Consider the following 13,249-nt stretch of genomic DNA (forward strand, 5'->3'; position numbering starts at 1 on the left):
TGTACCATTGTACTACTCTGCGTAACTGTGCGCGATACCGCGTAGATGAAGGAAACTTGCTGGGGAGGGGCTTGCCGCCGATGTGGCTTCCAAAATAGCGCCTACGTGACGGCGAGCGGCTTGTGTTCGGCATACCGGCTTCTTCGCGAAGAAGGACGGGACCTTACCGGGCGTAGGAGGTTCTCAGAGGCCGAGTTGTTCGAAGCCGCACCAAGGTCGCCTACGTTAAGCAAAGAAAATAAAATAGCCGATTGTTTTAAGCGCCTCGTCAGAGGCTGATTGCGACATCTTCTGTAACTTGTGGCGTCTCCTTCTTGTCTCTCCGTCGTCGTTTCTGTTCTCGCGCTATATCGTCATCTTCTGTAAGCTTTCGCGGGGTACACAGTAGTTGTGTAGCTTTCGAAACTGAGATGGTCAAGCCACTAGGAAGGGGACGGACAAATGATCCACCTACGTGAAGAAGTTTCTGTTTGTCGCCCTTTCGAGCGTGGAAAGATGTTTGCCAACAGTTGATGCAAACTTAGGTTATGATTGCGGCTTTTTTTTATGTGCACGTTAACGTTACTTGCCCATCGCCCTCAATTTAGAGCAGAACGAAGATGCCGGAAGTGCATTCGGGGGTGGTCCTGACACGTCCGAGGCAAACCGATGATGCGTTTTTGTCGTGGGTATTGTTGTCCGTGTGTGGTGGATGTTCGGCACGAACCGATTTATGTTTTACGCCAGTTTAGGTGGGGCGCCGGTTGGTAAGACGTGGAAAATATAAAATTACGCCTAGATACAGGACTGGTCCCGTCGACTACTTTCATCCTGTGTCCTGTATCTAGGCGTAGTTTTATTTTTTTTCCACACAAAACTTACTTTAGGTAGCGTACGTCTGTCACAAACACAGCGACACCTGTGTGTGTTTGTTCGTTAGTTTTCTCCTCCTAGGAGTTACGTAAGAGTTTAAATAGCTAATAGGTCGCTGCGCAAGTTGCAGTTTTATGGTAAAATGCGCAAAGCTCCCAAAAAGGTACTGCTTATTGCCGAGCGTCAAATTTCACTTTCTGTTCAATTCACCTGGACCGCTGGATGCGAAACCGCCTTTTCTCTCACGCTACTTCGGGCGCCGACAACTTATTGAATACATGTTTATGTCATCACAGCGGAGAGGGCCGTGGTGTGGGGTGCTATTCTGGACCGTGGGTCGCGGACATTCTCGAATTTTGCCGTGCTGTAGAATTCGCCAATTTGTGAGCTCTCGTTGGTTCAGAAGGTTGCACTGACCTCTGTGATTGGCGTAAAGTGCCGTCATTACAGAATTTGGCTATGTCCGGAATCCCAATAGCGCCCCTGGTAGTGTGGGAGTGAGCACTGTATGGCAGTCCTAAATTTTATTATTATTATTATTCATATACCTTTTTTTTTCCTTCTTTATTTTTCACCCCCCTTGTGCTGACCTGTTGAGGTGTCTTCGCGTAGAGAGACAGTTACGGGTCGGAATTTTTCTAATCTTCCTGTTATAACCACTCACATTATGTATGGCACATAGGCGGGAATGCTGCAGGCCTGTGTGCTCACATTTGGGTGCACGTTAAAGAACCCCGGGTGGTCGAAATTTCCGGAGCCCTCCACTACGGCGTCATATGGTGGGTGGTTTTTCGGGGCGTTAAACCATACATATCAATCAATTAAATTATGGCAGACGAAGTCGTGGTATTTCTGCCGCGCCATTTTAGAATGCGATTTGAAGAGGCCGAGCAAGTCGCTGTCTTTGAAGCTACGTAAGCGTATAGTCAAAGAAGCCGGAGATAACGACGGCAGCCGTGTGACGGTGAATCACTCCTAGGACGCGTTAGAGCGGCAGACATCGCCGGGAAAGTTAATTAACTGCGCACGTGCGCGACTGTTCTGCGTTTTCCTTTCGCACGCGCGCATTTTTCCTGCCGAATGCGTTCCGCCCGCCGGCTATGTATGCGTCCCGTTTGGCGAACCAAGAGAAGCACCGTCGGCAATCAGGAACCGGCATGCGTGGCGGTCTCGAAGGGAAATCTGTTTGCCTGTCGCGTGGTGGTTAGCAGCAGTGCCGGATACAGAGGGGGGTACTGGCGATCGCCTTTCCCCCGAATTTAGAAGTGTGGCAGCTCGGACTAGTTGATATGGCGTGACGATAGTTATAGCGCGAGAACAAAACGACGACACAGAGACAAGAAAGACACGGGCGCTCCTTCTTGTCTCTGTGTCTTCGTTTTGTTCTCGCGCTATATCTATCGTCATGCCATACCAACTAGCCCAAGCTGCCACACTTCTAAGTTACATTTCCCCCAAAGCCTGTCGGCACATCCTCCCCTTCTCTTTAGTGCTTGACGTCCACCTGCTGTCGCCAATCAGGACAAATGAGTGGCACCACTTTGACCACATTTTACAGTATTTATGCCATGACAGATTTTGTGTGCTCGTAAAAACAAAAAAAAAGTAATGACCACGCCCCCCCTCCCCGGTGTTACTTCAAGTGACCGACTTCCCCCCGCCCTCCTAAAATGAGTGACTGGATTCACCCCTGGTTACCAGTAGTTAGCAGTCGAAGTTCATTTCGTTTCCCGTCTATAGTAGCACTGCACGGTACACAGAGTGGGTGAATGCAGTTATTAGACATCGCTTTCGGTTCATACAGTTCCTTCCGAGAACGTTAATTTTCTACAACGTACTTGATTCACGTCATGCGGTGCTACGGTCACGTGGTAGTTTGTGCCGTGTGGAAATACGTGGCGAAGAGAGGCAGAAGTAACTTTGTCATCGATTGGTGGTGTAGCCACGGACGAAATGTTACAGCGCTGGGTCATCCCCCCCCCCCCCCCCCACGTTACTAACTTCGCCGTATTTTGTGTTCTTTCGTTGTCCATTCTAGAAGTGCAGAGGCGCCGCAAACACGGAATCAGCGTAGCGGTACCTCTCAGTTTTTTCGCCTTTCATTCTCTCTTGTACCAATGTGTACGGCAGCCAGCATAGTAATGACGGTGGCATGTAATAGATGAACGTTATGATTGGTAGCATATATATGACGAATATATATGGCGATCTGGATATCATAGAGTTTCCTAAAATAACTAGAGGGCACTCTGGCGCTGCGATCGTTCAGCGACCATGGGAATGATGGGTAATACACACATTTGCCTAGTCTTCGTACTAGCGGGCGGCGAATCGTATACTTGCGGCTTCGTTTATTGCTGTGTTTCGGTTTTGTTTTGAAAGAAAGAACGAACCCTTTTGAACTTCGTGACCAAATTTGGAAAGGTAAGTCTAAAAGAATGAAGTGGTGAAGCACAATCGCAGAACATTTGCTGATTTTTGTTTCGCGAGAAAACAGCTTCAAGCCACACGAACACGCGCGGAGCCAAAATAAGGTCAGAAGTACGAAGTTTAGACAAATTCGTGTACTACCCATCATTCCCATGCTCGCTGAAGCGACGTGCGTTGCAGCTCCCATAGACACTAGCGCCTGCAGAGTTCCCTCTAGTGTATATTAAGAAACTCTATGCTGGATATCCGCACTTATACCAGCAACATTGTAACCATTGAATTTCACTCCGACGATTGAGACAACTAATGATGATGAAATAACTTTATTGAATATCCGGCGGATGGAAGGCCGCCTAGATGGCCGCTTGGAGCCGTTGCTCCCGCGCTACTTCCAGGGCTCGCTGGACGGCCCAAAGTTGGTCCTTGAGTTCTGAGCTTTGCAGCAAGGGTCCGACCACAGCATCGGCAGATCTTCCGAGGAGACCGCCATTCGATCTTGGTATACTCGACATCCCCACAACATGCGTTGAAGGGTGGCTCTACAAGACCTGCATAGCTTGCGTGTGTCGCTCTCGTTTATGACAGGGTAGAAAGTCTTTAATTGCGCGGGATCGGGGTATAGCTTTCTGCCTGTAACCGCCTCCAAGCAACGGAATCTCTGCTCTGTCGAGTTTAGAGTGAGCTGGTGGATGAATTCGCCTCTGCATTTGGTAGTATTTGTTTATATCACCGAATGTGGTTAAATCGATCTTTTTTCTCCCCGTATCCCCTCCTCCACGTTCACCTGACCCGTAGAAGTCACTCCTTGCTCAGCTCGGCAAGTAAGACGTCGAGCCTGGCAGTGTGCTACTTCGTTGGGATTGACTCCGGGAACGTCTGGAGCTGTATGCGCTGGGAACCGGAGCACTTGTCTGTCATTCTTTTCTACAGCGGAAAATATTGCTTCGTTTACACTCGTGATGTGCCACGCCTCTGGAGAGATTCGGCCCCTAGCGTAATTTCGAGTGGCCGCCTGTGCGTCACTAATAATGTATCGAGCATTCGTGGAGACCAGTGCTATAGTGCAATGGCTTACTTCCTCTGCAGTGTCTCGGAAAATTTGGTATTAACTTACACGCCGGTCGCAAATTTGTTGTTGTTGTTGTTGTTGTTGCTGCTGTTGTCGTCGTCGTTGTTGTTGTTGTTGTAGCACATTCCATGGTTTCGAGAAAAATGGCACGCCGTGTATTTCCTGTTCGGACGCCTCCGTTCGGCATGTACTTCGTATACCTGCATATTTTTGAGCTCGCCGAGCGTCCGAAGCCTTCCTTTTTTTTGTGTGTGTGGTACATACATACACGGGTACATACACACAGACTAGCCTGGCCACGCACACAACCTGTTCGCAGCGCCGACTGGCGGGCACGCGTGGCATTCGCAAAACGGGTGCGTCTCAAGGCGATGCCCAGAAAGGCGCTGAAACGATGCGCTGCGTGGTGGAGAAAAAAAAAAAAAGAAGCTAGCTCTTTCGCCTATATAAACGAATATCGACACCTCTTCTTCTCTCGGCGTAAGAAATTTTTCGACACACAAAAAAGTTATTCTTACAAAATTATGATGATTGCTTGATTTGTGGGGTTTAACGTCCCAAAATTACTATTTGATTATGAGAGACGCCGCAGTGGAGGGCTCCGGACATTTCGACCACCTGGGGTTCTTTAACGTGCACCCAAATCTGAGTACACGGGCCTACATTACAAAATTATGCTGTCGAGCTTCAAAATTAAATTACGCTACGCATAGGGTTGGTCTGGCCTCTTCGCTCGTTTCGTAACGAGGACGAAACAATCGAGCAATATTTTTATCATGTATAGCCGCTTCAAGTTATTGAGGAAAACATTCTTAAAGCGGGTTTTTTTTTATTTTAAACGAATGAAATTGGGTTTCATTATTTCTAATATTTTCATTGGGAGCCTGCTCATTAGGTCGTCGTCAACGGGATGGTAAAAACATATTTTTTATCGATTCAGAGATCGCAAATGTCTAAATTAGAAAAAAATAATTTATTGTACCCATTTTACAATTCACCAGATATACTATTAGTATGTGATCTCTTCTATTTGATATAATTATTGGTTTCCTAGTCAATCCCCCAGGTAGGGTGTTAGTCGTACATATAGATCATCGTCATCTTTCACGTATGTCGCATGCGAATGTTGCCTTGAAGGAAATGCAAGCGCGGGAGAATGAGGCAAAAAAATAAGACCGCTTGACAATCCAGTGCATAGTGACTATGCATGTACTCTGCTATGATAATGTAAGCAAATCAAGTGAGCCGTGAGTTAATCGGTGGAAGTAAATTGTGTTATGGTTTAGCAGGTTACATAAGTGCTGAGTAAATCGGCGTAAATTATGCCATCTTCGACCACCGAGCGCTATGTGGTGATTGAACGAAGCGGCGCATCTGTCATGAACGGGCCCGATTTGATTAAAATGCCATTAATTAGCGATAATAATTTGTACCTAACGTCCCGGTGATATGGTTATGCGGGACAATCACAACGTTCGGTAAAATTGGGAACAAGGGCCCTTACGTGTGCCCACCGCGTGGTTACAGCAGGTGATTGACACTCCATCTGAGTGACAATGGGTCACGTCAAGGAGGGTATGGTGAATAATCGTAGCCCCGTATAGCAAGGCTGGAAGCTTTTTCCTTTTTAACGCGCTCCAATGAGCTGTCCTGGTTCTTAGGCGCCTGGGACGCCGTTGGGCTTGCCGTTGTATCCATCGCCTCGGATATGTTTGCGTTCGCGAAAATTCACGACGTGAAAGTAGGCTTAAAACAGGACAGCGGTAGAGTTGTATAGGAGTATATCAACGTTCCCTTAGTCGCAATCTTTCATTTAAGTCACGAGTTTAAAAGAATGAAAGCAAATAAAAACTATATACAAAGTAGTGGCAGGTTGGGTACCGGCCACCTACATTTATCTATCGTTTAGTTGTTTCTTTGGTGTTCAAGGTTTTATCATTTTGCTGGCATTTTCGTAGTGTTTTTTTTTTATGTTCCGATTTGCCCGAATGGCGCTCTAATCGATGTCTTGCAATGACGTCATTGAAACCGCCATGTTGGAGTACCAACATAGCGGAAGGCGAAGCTTGTGACGTCACGATAAAGTTAGCGGTAACTCTCATGCGGCTGGCCCACAACGGCCGATAACGTACTGGCGGCGTAGTTAACCCTTAGGATCAGGTCAGCTGCCATGAGCTAAGGCAGCAATGACGTCATCGAAAGCATAGGCTTGCGAACTGGGAGGCGGGGGGGGGGGGGAGGGCTTACTCACCTATGAGCCCCCCTCCCCCTGGTGGGGAACCCTGTGCCCGCTTATACGATCTTAACCGCCATATGTGAGCACCGGTACACTGTATACGCCCTCCCTACGGTAAGGGTGTTTTGACAGCAGTTTGCACCTTTAAGGGTGCCTTTCCGTGTTTATAACTAACACTTTACGATAAGGGTGTTTGGGTTTGTCAAAACACCTTTATTGCAGGGTGTTAGTTATACCACAGTCTGGTTATACACACGGCAAAGCACCCTTACAGGCGCAAATTGGTTTTCAGTGTACGTGCCGTCACGTGCAAGCTGCGGCCTAGCACTCTTTCTACAAGAGTAATAATGCAAGACGGGAGGCTAGCCAAAGTGAACTACGTCACGGCGACTTCTCTGCTGTTGTCCGCTATCCCATGGCTAGAGTGTACTAGAAGTACACACTGTACCATGGCTGTCGTGCAGGGTGCGCTCGAAGTTGAGCAGACGACGCTCCGATTCTGGGGCGCACACGGTGTCGCAAGATGGCGCATTCTTTTTTTTTTCCCCCTCCAGGCAGCAGCAGCTGTGTAGCTTCCACTCCACTTGCCGTCGTCCGATGATTGTGAAACGAAGGAATCGTGCATAATTCCTCGAACAAGCGTCGAGCACGCATTGTTCGCGTGTTGTCTGATTCGTGGTATTATAGCCGGTGCATGTTCCGGCGATGTGAACGTCCTCGACCCACGGAGCGTGGCGCTTCCGGCGCTGCTGCCCCCCTGCGGATGTCGGCGGCATTTATTCGGTGCTGCGCGGTGGGAGTTACGTCCGGTACGGGCATTCGTCGTGAAGCAGAAAACGGGACGGGGGGGGGCATGGCACGACGCTGTGCATTGCGTGTGCGCCTCTGGGCGATCCGCAGTTAATTGTTTTCGCTCGAAGCGAAATCGCATTGGTGGCCGATTCCCGCTCGGGTGCATGTGGACACAGCAGCGTCGGTGGCGAGTGAATTGCGGTAGATCCACTTAGAAAGGTCAAGGTGCCCTCGCGAAGCAGTCCGTTTCACTAGAGTTTTCTCTCTCTCTCTCTTTCCACCATTGAGGTATATAGTGTTAGGGGACAGTGGTGAATCCAGAGGGGTGGGGGCGGAAGTGGTGGTTGCCCCCCCCCCCCCTTTTCCCAGCGCCTTTGGTACACCTCCTATCACCGATCAGGACGAATGAGGATTACTCTGGGGTGCAACAGCTGCGCCAATTTGATACAAGTCCCCATTTCTGTGCCGAGCTGCGCCTAAGCCACGAAATTTGCTGAAATCGCGCCACGCTGCGCCAAAATGCCTGACCATCCTCAATATTTTCTAAGTTGCGCTAATTTCAGCGAGAAATGGAGGTCATGTAGGTCATCTGCAGTTTGTGTCGTCAATCAATCCAAGCACGCAGACCCTAACCCTAAAACACGATGTCAGATATCGATCGACCAGCTAAAGTAACAAAGCAGCGTGCCCATCGGTCCGCTGACCGCAGTATATACCCGGGACGACGCAACTTCTGGACGAAAATGCAAGGAAAGGCAGGGAGATTAACCAAACGCACGCCCGGCTTGCTACCCTGCACAGGGGGAGATGGATGGGGAGAAGAGATAGGAGACGCAAAAACACATAATCATGAGCAAACTATGGGCAGGCCCCGAAGCGTCCAATCGATGCAAGCTTATTCAATTCTTTTACAGGTACGTGTCCGACCATTGTTTCGTGGGAAATATGAGCTTCCTAGTCAGCAAACGTGGCTATGGCATGTTAGCTAACATCACCTAGAGCTGGACACGCATACCGCATTTTTCACGCGCGAATGGAGTAGACGTGCTGCGAACGACGGCGTTGCCGGGGGCCATAGCAGAGGCATATAAAAAACTGTTTTTTTTTTCTGTCTTTTAAGTTGCGGCGGCGGCGGCGTCCTGGCGATAAGTATCCGGTGTTATCGCCGGATCAACGGGCGCGCGCAGTTACTTTATCTGGTATAACGCGTCTTGCGAGTGAGCTGAGAAGTTGTGGTCTAAACCTAACCCCATCATCGTGAAAAAAAAATAAAGAAGAAGGGGAGGGGGCGTAGCACTGTTCGAAAATTTCTTGGCCTTGCTCTAACCCGTGCAGAACGCTGGTTAAGCCACCTTTGCCGCAGTACACCAGTGCCCTGCGGAAAAGTGCGTTATGACCTTAGCACTAGTCACGGGACACAGCTTATACCCCTGTCACACGGCCACCAGCAAACTCCGTTGAACACCGTCAACGTAAATCTCCCCTAAGGGGTTTGACGGAGGAGTTGTGGCAGTGTCACACGGCAATGACAAGGTTGTAACAGTTGCCGCGAGGGGGCTCGGCTGGCGCTGTTTGATTTTCGGAAAAGTATTCTAATTTGATCCCTATTGATTTTTTTAGAATCCTCGTTATGCGGTTTTTACAAAAAAGCACTATTAGGTAGGAATGCGACTAACAAACCATTAAAAATAATTTCAAATAAAAACGCATTTGCTAAATGTAGCAATGCTGCTATTGACGCTGGCCACATTGTGCTTTTAGTTGTTTTGTTGCCTGTGTACATGCCCGGTACGAAAGTTCTTTTGCTTCCTTGCCTCGTGAGCGCACATTTTGTGTTCTTCAGCCATGAGTGACACAGCGGACGACGTGAGGAAGTGGTGCGATATTGCGCTGGTAATGACGTTGATCGGCTGGCGCCGGCCGGCGCGACTCGTGAGGCACGGTGTGTAGGGCATCGGTGTTGAGAGTAAGTGAACTCTGGCGCGTGTAAATATTGTAAGCAAACACGCGTTGTGAATGAGTACTACAACGAAAGAACGTTTAATATTGCTAAAATGTATTATTCTTTCACTGCGGCCACTTAGTGCTCGAAATTTTTCTCTGTCCTGTAGACTGCTGAGGACGAGAGTACCTCGTTTCGCTGCGAAGGGAGATCGTTGAACGTCCTTTGCGAAATGCTCCGTTCACCTTCGTTTGCGTAAGGGTGGCCATGTGACACCGACCGCATCTTCGTTGTCGTAAAGACGAGGGAGTTAAACGGTCTTCACGGGTGCCCGTGTGACAGGGGTATTATTTTGTTCAATTACTGATGCACGTATACGCCGCATAAAAGTAAGTACTAGTATGACTGCTGACTTCTAAAAAATGTTACAAACAATCATTTGCAGCAGTGTATGACATTGCTGGCTCTTGTGTTAACGCGCAATGCAATGACGAACTGAATATATGCGTGTGCTCGTGTCCTCATGCACGATTCAGTTATGACTCGTTCCATTTTATGACAAGCTCATCACACGATTGCGGTCGTCTCAAAAAGTGGCACATGCTACGAATGTGTAAGCACACCATTTATTAATCTTTCTTCGAAAGAAATTCATTTTATAAAATCAACTCAACTTTTTGATACACATGCCCACGTGAATATTTCCTTTTTTGTCGTGCCTCGGGTTTTCTGCGATGCCTATCTGCTGTGTATAAATGCAAGAAAAACGTCCGAAAATAAAATAGTTAGTCTGCGCTCTGTGCTTGTTTATGTCTAGTCCGTCACTGTAAGGGTAAACGCGCCACAACTGTGCGCCACCTTTCTTTTTTTTCTTTTTGCCACGCCTATTTCTCAGTTTCACCAGGGTCCGTCAATGCTTTGACGGACTCTGGTTTCACCACGGAGGAAGGATAAAGGTAAGGAGAGGGCATGCCCAGCCGGCGCAGGGCGTAAAAAATGTGGCGGAAATGACATCATGGCGGCCATATTCAGTAGGCACAATGGCGGCGTTGTTATGGTTACGTGTTGCGTAGTGAAGCTGGTCTAGCAGTGAGCGGCCGCGGCTGGCGGCGGAATGTGTGCCTCCCCAGGTCTCGTGCTGAGCCGTGGCGGACAATATCTGTGCTCTGCGCCGCGTTATTGGTTACGCAGTGTTCGTCTGGCTGTTACATTACTCTTAGCAACGTTTACAAATCTCTTTGTCCATCACGGGGTTTCAACAGTGCGTAGAACAAGTGCATATCCATGTGTCGTGCGGCGGAAGACGCAGATGAAGCAGTTAGTGTTCAGCGAAATGGCGTTGGGCACCATGACGAAGCTGAATGACGACGAACGCCTTGCAGGTCAGTGACGGTTGGGCAGTGCTCCTGCTTGTGACAACGGACGACGCTGTTGAGCCCAGCAAGACGCCGTGAGGACCATGTGCACATACGTAGTTTCGTGTTGTGTGTGTACAGTAACAACTTGCATGTGCGTATTAAAACACCTTTTCTGTTCCGCTTGGTACACTCTCCACCAGCATTGCATGTAATCTCAACGTAACAGCAACCACGTTCAACTGTCACTAGCACCGTGCTCAAAGTCACCACGGTCGCAGAATGCTGACGCAGGTGAGTTTCACGCGGAACACGGACACAGTGGCAGGACGCTGCGTCAGTCGCGTGGCGGAATGCAACCGTAAAAGGCGCACGACCGATCGTGTTGTCTGTACAGTTGCTGAATTAATGTCGTGAAAGCACTCGCCGTTGTCAGTGCATCTAGCGCGCGTTCTTTCGTAGTTGCTTCGTTGTCAGCGAGCTGTTACTCTTTGTTATTACTCGGACGAAGCGATTTCGCTGAAGGTGTCCCGCTGGCTCAGAGTGATGAGCCCAGTTCCATTAGTTTCGGATCGTCACGACACACGCGCTGCGCAGCCCACGTGCTTTCCGAGCCGGAGAGGGAGTCGCGCCTTCTGCTTCGCATTCATATGTAAACAAGAGGGGGGAATTTGCCTACTCAATATGGCCGACTTCCGGCATCATCGTGGCTTCACAACGAGTGACGTCAGGGCCTCTCCTTGTAACCTTTTCCTTCCTCCGTGGGTTTCACTAATATTCGGATTTTCAAGGTTGCCAGCTTGGCAGACCCACATTTGAATTCGCAAAGTCCGTCAAAGTATTTGAAAGATGCGACCAACGCTAATGTGGACTTTATCATTGTTTGCTCAGTGGGGTGGTTCGAACTACCACATTTATTGCAATAGCAATGCACACGTCACTCTGCACGATTAATGGGATGTTGAATGGTTTGTACTGTACATACCTTATTTTTTCTGAATGTAGTAAGCCTTCTAGTTTTATACTGTTCCAAATTTGGTCTTTCGTGATTAAAAATTGATGTATTTTTTTTTACTGGAGCCTGCTCCGAATTTGCGTTTTAGTGCTCCGAAAGCTAAATTTTGCTGCTCCTAAAATTGCTCTGAATTGTAATTCGGCTGTTGCACTCCTGATCACTGCGAGCACCTAGTGATACAGGTTGACACAAGTTCACTACAATTTAACGGTATTCATGCCGTGAAAGGGGGCTCTTGTGATGGCAACAACTAGAGAACCAGGACCCCCTTCATGTCTTTACTTGGAAGTGACCGTCCCTCTTAAAGTTCTGAGTCCGCCGTGGTGGGGGTGGGGTGGGAGGCGCGAATCGGCGGTTGCTGCGCCGCGCAGTTGAACCTCTCAAGGCTTTTTGGAGTGTAATGAACACATCAACACTCTGTATTTAACCTTTCACTTATGAAGTGGGCAGAACAAATCTGCGCGCTCTTGGGAGAATCTAGATTTCCCGCCTGATTGCTGTAACACAGGCGCTCTTCTTCCTCTGCCTTCATCTCTCGGGAAACGGAACTCCGTTTTGACTCGAAATAGCGAAGTATATAGCTGCGAATCGCAGACTGCAGGACTAAAACTTTTTTCTTTTATTATTATTCTGCCGCACGCCCGGCAACAGCTGCGAGGCTCGTGTTGTGGTTGCGGCGGCCTTCCTGGGTTGTCGCGATGCGGGGGTGACGTCATGGCGTCGGTAGCAGACGGCTTGATACGCTGTCTCCACGAGGAATATAAGGGGAGGGGGGGGGGGATGATTCGCGCTAGGTGACGTCAGCGGGACCCCGTCGATAACAGTGACGGCGGCTTGGAAGCCGTCCACCATCATGATGTCGCGAACTGCCGGCTGCGGAGGGCGAAACGATCAAAATGTTTGCAAAGTGACGGCGTCTTTCTTTTTTTTACCACGCGCATTTGATTGATTGATGGGTGTGCTGCGCCTGCTCCTCCAACTCGTGGCGAAGGACGCGCATTTGGGCATGCAGCCTATAGTCGGAGTGTTGTGCAGTTGCCGGGAACGGAAACGCAGTATTCGCGGGGTCTTTATTGTTGTGTGTACTTGTATAGTTGCTGTTGAATCATCACCGCGTGCGCTTGCACGTGCTTCGATTGAACGGGCGCGTGGATGGGCTTTTCCAGCGGGGACGTCATTCGATGGGACAGCCTGAATATTCATCGGCGATTACACGCAAAGGCTGATGCAGCGATTTACGGTTGACCGCGCGAGCTAACAAAATTGGTGGCGCGGTGGGCAAGGCTGCCACGTGCCGAGAGTGCAATATGCAACGCAGGCGGTGCTGCTGCATGGTCCTTTGTGAGGCTTCTTTGTGAGTTCTGATGTTTTAACCGACCTGCAAGAATTGGTTACAGCCGAGGTCGGCGTTAAACGAACTCATGGAGTGCCCGCGCTATAGCCACATTTCGGGGGGGGGGGGGCGCCCCGTATACAGTTTCCTATAGAAGGATACGCTATGGGTGGAACTCTTACACATGGGAGCTGCAACGCACAGCACTTCAGTCAGCACGGTAAT

At 49.1% G+C, this 13,249-nt stretch overlaps 1 protein-coding gene across 14 annotated transcripts in view; it reads left to right on the forward strand.

The window, feature by feature from the left end:
• Positions 1-13,249, forward strand: part of LOC119166874 (MAP/microtubule affinity-regulating kinase 3-like) — a 163,841-nt gene that overhangs the window by 3,275 nt on the left and 147,317 nt on the right. The gene's annotated exons all lie outside the window — the stretch shown is intronic.

Source organism: Rhipicephalus microplus, chromosome 6 (genome assembly GCF_043290135.1).
Source record: "Rhipicephalus microplus isolate Deutch F79 chromosome 6, USDA_Rmic, whole genome shotgun sequence".
Lineage (NCBI taxonomy): Eukaryota > Metazoa > Arthropoda > Arachnida > Ixodida > Ixodidae > Rhipicephalus > Rhipicephalus microplus.